This window comes from Cibotium barometz, chromosome 21 (genome assembly GCF_041138505.1).
Source record: "Cibotium barometz isolate CiBa-2024 chromosome 21, ASM4113850v1, whole genome shotgun sequence".
In the NCBI taxonomy this organism is placed as follows: domain Eukaryota; kingdom Viridiplantae; phylum Streptophyta; class Polypodiopsida; order Cyatheales; family Cibotiaceae; genus Cibotium; species Cibotium barometz.
Window position 1 is genome coordinate 44405594 of NC_141066.1, and position 6903 is coordinate 44412496.

Consider the following 6903-nt stretch of genomic DNA (forward strand, 5'->3'; position numbering starts at 1 on the left):
AGCGCTTCACTCATAGGCCGCTTCGTTGGTCCTTCATCCACCATACCAGAAGCTCACCATTTTAATCAAACCGAGGCTGGTCAAGAACTCGATCGACCAGCACCCTCTAGGATCCTTCGCAGGTGACCTAGCGCTTCACTCATAGGCTGCTTCGTTCCACCATACCGGAAGCTCACCATTTTAATCAAACCGAGGCTGGTCAAGAACTCGACCGACCTTGCTACGCGAGACGTCCTCCAATCACTCTCCATTCAGCTGTTGCAACTTTATCAGATTAGGTCTTCACGACCTCATTCACAAGACGGTCAAAATGCTTCTCTAGCATTCTTGACATAAAACAGTCATTTAAAAACAATTCAAAAATACCGTTTCTATAACAAACTCCCCTTTCCACATTGCTCCACATCAAACCACATTAATTAATTCCACAACCATTTCATAAGTATTCCTATTCTCATCCAATCACATCATTTTCATCTCATCTCATCTTTCCTGAATTTATCCTCATCAGATCTCATCCACTCGCATCTACCCATATCCACATCTCATCACATCACATTCGTTTACATCTCATCCATTCAGACTACATCACATTCACTCACATCTCATCCATTCTGATCACATCACATTCACTCACATCACATCTCGTTCATTCATATCCATCACATCTCGTTCATTCATATCCATCACATTCACTTTCATTCATATCCATCACATTCATTCTCATCACCATTATATCACATCACTTCTATCCACATCATATCTCATTCATACACATCTCATCTCATTCATCCACATCCATCCAATCGTTCACATGTACGACTACTGGCATCTATCCATACATTCATATATATCACTTCACATCCACATATATTCATGTCATCTCATCTCTTTACATCACATCACATTCTTTCACATACACATCTATATCTATTCTTTCACATACATCCACATCCATTCTTTCACATACTCATTCACATCCATTCTTCTCATACACATTCACATCCATTCTTCACATACACATTCTTATCCATTCTTTCACATACTCATTCACATACATATTCACTCACATCTCATATCATTCATTTACATTCTGATTCACATGACATCACATCTCATCCATTTATTCACATATATCTGATTCACATCACATCTATTCACCTCACATCTCATCACCTCTATTCACATCACATCCATCCATCCATTCATTCCCATCTATCTGATTCACATCACATTCTCATCATCTCTATTCACATCACATCCATCCATTCATTCATTCCCATCTATCTGATTCACATCTATTCACCTCACATCTCATCACCTCTATTCACATCACATCCATCCATCCATTCACATCACATCCATCCATTCACATCACATCTCATTACATCTATTTACCTCTCATCTCATCACCTCTATTCACATCACACCCATCCATCCATTCATTCACATCTATCTAATTCACATCACATCCATATATCCAATCCTCATCTATCTGATTTACATCTTATCTCATCACATCTATTCACCTCATATTCTCATCACCTCTATTCACACCACATCCATCCATCCATTCTTCTCATCTATCTAATTCCCATCACATCTAATCACATCTATTCACCTCATATTCTCATCACTTTTATTCACATCACATCCATCCATCCATTTGCGTCTATCTAATTCACATCACATTCTCATCATCTCTATTAACATCACATCCATCCATTCAATCATCATCTCTGATTCACATCTTATCTCATCACATCTATTCGCCTCATATTCTCATCACTTCTATTCACAGAATCTAAACATAGGATTTAATAGGATTCTAATTTTTGATATAAAGATTCTTTATGCATCTATTTATGCATAATTTTTTTGAAATAAAATTAAATCCTTTATGCATAAATTCAATTTTAATGAGAATAACTCTTTTGAAATAAAAAAAATCTTTTATGCATCTTTCTATGCATAAATTCAATTTTAATGAGAATAACACTTTTAAAATAAATATAAATATTTTATGAACCTTTCCATGCATAAATTCAATTTTAATGAGAATGACACTTTTGAAATAAAAATAAATCTTTTATGCATCTTTTTATGCATAAATTAAATTTTAATGAGAATGACACTTTTGTAATAAAAATAAATCTTTTATGCATCTTTCTATGCATAAATTTAATTTTAATGAAAATAGAACTTTTGATATAAAAATAAATCTTTTAGAATGCACAAATGGAGGGAATTACTCTTTTAGAATAACCTAGTGATAAACTTTAGTTCCACAAAATTTAAGAAAATTCTACCATAACCTCCTTTGTATGGCTGACCATTTCTCAATTTTATCATTCAATTTATGACTTGAATTAATCCAATTTGAATTCTAATATCTCTAATCTACTCCATTTTCTAAAAATCAAGAGAGTAAACAATGAAAAGAGTTTAATCAAGAGAGTAAACAATGAAAAGAGTTTAATCAATCTTTTAATTAAACTTTCTAGGATTGAGAAGGGCTGAATTGTAAAGAAGAGAAGGGGGTGGCCTTTCCATCAAGGCATAGCATCAGATTTCAATTCAACATTTACAAAACATAAAATTTTAGAAAACCATAGATTGAAAAATTCCAATAAGTTAAGCTTACATGGAGCTTGTAAGCTTTCCTTTGGCTTAAGGGATTGAGAGTTCTACTTTTGTTTGGAGCAAGAGTGGCCACCAAATTCACTTGGAGAGGATTAGGCCAAAAAACAATTGAATTATCAAGAAATTCAATGTTAAATGGCTCAGGACAGAAGCAGAGTAATAGTGCATAAACACCATTAATCTTTTACAAAGGTGGAGACTTCTATTTATAGGAAAAAGTGAGCCTAAAACCAAGCAAACTAATTCTAGAATTTTCCAGATCAGTTTAGTCACTTTTTGACCATTTTTAAGTCAATTTAGCTTACTTTTTGGATCTAGTTGAAACAAGAGAGAGGAGAGATGAAAATATCTCATTATTTGGAATTTAAAACTCATCCACACGTGAAATAGGTGCCTCCTTCATGAGGGGAGTTTCCCACACTGAGGTGTCAAAAATGCATCATTTCCTCTAAATATCTCTTCTTTTTTAACTAATAAACCTTGTCCTCAACTCTTCATCTTATGTGAGTGTTTACTCATTTTTGGGGGATTTTCTTTTATTCTTCATTTTATCTCCTCCCTACATTTGGATAAATCTTATTGGTCCATAGGAATCTTAATCCAAAATTTTTAGAAAATCTGGACCCTCAGGATAAGGTTCTTTTACATATTTTCAATTAATTCCAATTGCATATTGGAAAGTTCTTTTTGAATTTCTGTTTCAGGGGAATTTAGTTTACTAAGAAAGGATATTTTTCCATCCAAAGATATCTAAAAACTGAGTTATCTCTCTCTAGAACATTTTCTCTCTCTAGGCCAAAACAGATAGAAACAATATCTTTTATTATTCTGAAAAGGGGATTGATTACAAGGGAAGAATTTGGACATCTTGAGGGGCCGGGGAGGAATCTTACAAGTATGGAGTTGACATTTTTGTGCCCCAAAATAAGGGCATTACATTTTTCGATGGAATTAAGAGAGATGTTTTCTTTGCAAGTGGATCTCGGCATGGATATGAGTTTTGGGATAGCCTGTTGAAGAGTCATGTAAAGCAAGGGCAAGTGTATAGTAGATCTTTATGTTGGATGTGGAGATTGTGCTCTGGTAGCATAAAAATTAGGCATGAACATTATTTGTATATTGATCCTGAAGAGGATGTAGTGGAGGGTGTCTAGATGAAGATTTCATTATAATAGTGCAGTAAATATATTTATTTATGAATATTCAAGTGACTAGGTTTAGCAATTGTTTATGATTGTGTCATGATGATGAGATGGAAAATGATGTGATGAGAATGGAAATACATATGAATTGGACGTGGATTAAATAAGTAGACTGATGTGGAACAATGTGGAAAGACGAGAGTTCATTATAGAAACTGTATTTATGACCTGTTTTTAAATGACTATTTTATGTCAATAATGTTGGGGAAGCATTTTGACCGTCTTGTGAATAAGGTCGTGGAGACCTAACTGATAAAGTTACAAGAGCTGACGTAGAGTCAACAGAGGACGTCTCGTGCAACAAGGTCGGCCAAGGTCTTTACCAGCCTCGGTTTGATTTAAATGGTGAGCTTCCGGTACGGTGGATGAGGAACCAAGGAAGAGGCCTATGAGTGAAGCGCTAGGTGACCTGCGAAGGAACCTAGAGGGTGCTCATCATACGGTGCTCGGGCTCTGGGTCACTGAAGATACCCACACGTACGTCAGGAAGATATTGAAACAAGGAGTAAGAGTTGTTTTCTGAAACCAGGCATGGATCTAGTTGATTGACCTTGCTGGCCCTCAAAACGGATGAATCCATGGCTCTTTTATATGGATCTATTGGTTGATCTTGCTGATCTTCAACGGAGATTCCATTTGGATTTTTATAAGTGAATATATTTTCGAGTACTATGAGCTAGGAACTATTGAAAAGGCCCCTGATTGAGTGGACAGGTGGTGACCGTTCTGGTTGCCAATGATGCCATAGGTACACCGATGAAGGAATGATTGGAAGTTAGGATTCAACTGGATATTTTGGAGGATTATGATCAGTGACACTATGGTTTCATTTTAAAAGATTTTTTTAAAGACAGTTGAATTTGTGAAAAAAGGCAATTTCATATTGGATGTGTAAGTGGTGTGACTAGCTTTAAGTTTGCATGAATATCCGGCTAGGGGGCCTGGGAACTCTCTTCCCTGGTACCCAGGACAAAACCTAAGCAAATTCCTAATTGGATCCCATCACTACAGGGGTTGGGCGGTTGGCTAACCCATGGGACTGGATGGGGTTAGGCTAGACTAATGGATCCCTAAAATGAGACTCAATTCTGTTATGGTACGATAGACAAAGTAAATCCTGGATAGAAATTGTTCTATGGAAAAAATCAACGACTGTGCCTCTCCATGAGGAAAAAAGCGTTGGTCTCTATGATCCAAGTACAAGTCTCTTCCTTGATCTGACCATGGGACGAGTTCGGTCGGATCAGTTCAATTAGTTAAGGTTATTGACTACGTTAGAGTAAAAATATCCTCGAGGAATCGCCTGTGCTTTCCAGGCGGGGGAAGTTTTTTCGGGTTTGAGGGACTAGTCTCTTGTCCGGATATCCGTGGAGGCCCCAAGTGAGAGGCCCTACCCCGCGCAAGATGTGCTACTTCCATTGCTAGAAGCCCCAAATTCGTTGCGTGGAGCAGAGAGGGATCTTTCAGTTATTATCTTACATCAAGGAGTCATGATAGATACACTAAAGGGTCATATATTCAAGATATGAAGCAATGGTGTCCAAAGCTACAGCTTGGACGGGCGCCCGTAATGGTGTGACTGAGTATTTATGGTGATTCCTACTGCGTGTGGTAGCAAGTTAGGATGATGAAGTCCTAAGTGATGTACTTCATGGATATATTATGAGAATAGTCATTGTAATAGCATTAGGCCTCTTATGAGTCTAAAGCTCCCAGCCGGCCATAGTTTAAGTGAGTGTGAACACGTATGGCCATGTATATGAGTGAATATCTCTCATAATACAATATACTCACCCATTGTGCAATTGAGTCTGGCTCTTGCTAATCTCTCTCCCTAATGCATGCTAGTGAGTGTGTGTGAGTGAAGTGAGGTGAGAGGAGGGATGAGTACCCATAGTGCAATGCGGTGGTGTGACAACGCTCGTGGGAGTTGTGGTGGAGTTTCTTCTCAAGGAGTTGTAGAGCTCGGGACCTCAAGGGTTATGAACTCGACCATTGGAAAGATCCTAACGACAGTTGCGGTTCACCATGTAATATCTTTTTGGATGTGTTTCAGGGAGGCTTAGGGTGAGTGAGCCTTAACAAGGACATTAATAAGTGTCATATAAAGGCACTATAAAAGTTGTACATTATGAGATATTGGCCACCCAAGGCCTTAGTTAGGTCAGTTTTGGGTGCCCAAGTGTGAATAAGGGACAATTGTATATAAGGCATTTTCTTAAAATGAATGGACACAATCCCCCTTTGTGCTATTGAGAGCTCTTTTTTGTGGCTTGAGAGAGATTGAGAGAGAGCATTCTAGCACGTGTGCCTCTTCTATGCTTGTTTGTTGCATCGTTGTGTTGAAGAGTGAGAGAGAGTGATTGCCTTGTGTGATGGTGCGAGCGACTTTATGGTGACAGCGTGGAGGTGGAGCTTGAAGGATTGGATCTTCTCATGTGAGCTTGGAGGCCTCAAGGGACTCAAGTTCAAAGCATTGGTAAGTGTTCTACGAGAGTTGTGTTCTATTACTCTTCCCTTAGGTGAATGCATTGAGTTCCCTCTTGGAGGTGTGGTAGCCCATAACATTTTTGGCACCGCTACTGGGGAAACATCTTTGTTTCTTCCATCCTCTTGGAGTTTTAGCTCCCATTACATAAGATTCATGATTGCCTTTGCATTTTGGTAGTGCATTGTGTAGGAAATGAATGGATAAGATTTGAGTGGAAGTGAAAAATCTTGAGAAATTGGTTGTTTATTGTGTATTTGTGTGGTGGAGTGGTCTTGGAAGAGAGCTTCACTGTTGTTTCTAGCTAATTTTGATGTTTGCATCACCGGAATCATCAGCATAAACGAGCAGGTTGGTGATCTGTTTTTCTTTCTTTTAAAAAATTTACAAAAATTTAAAAAATAAGGAGCCTTTGATTGTGCCTTGAGCTTGTATTACATTCCTTAGGCATGGCACAATCATCTTGGAAGCATTTGGATAAGGTTTTTGCACCCAAAATCACCTTAGTCTCATGAGAAGTTCCCATGTGAAACTGTAGGAAAATCGTTCACGAAGTGAATGTTTTTTTGC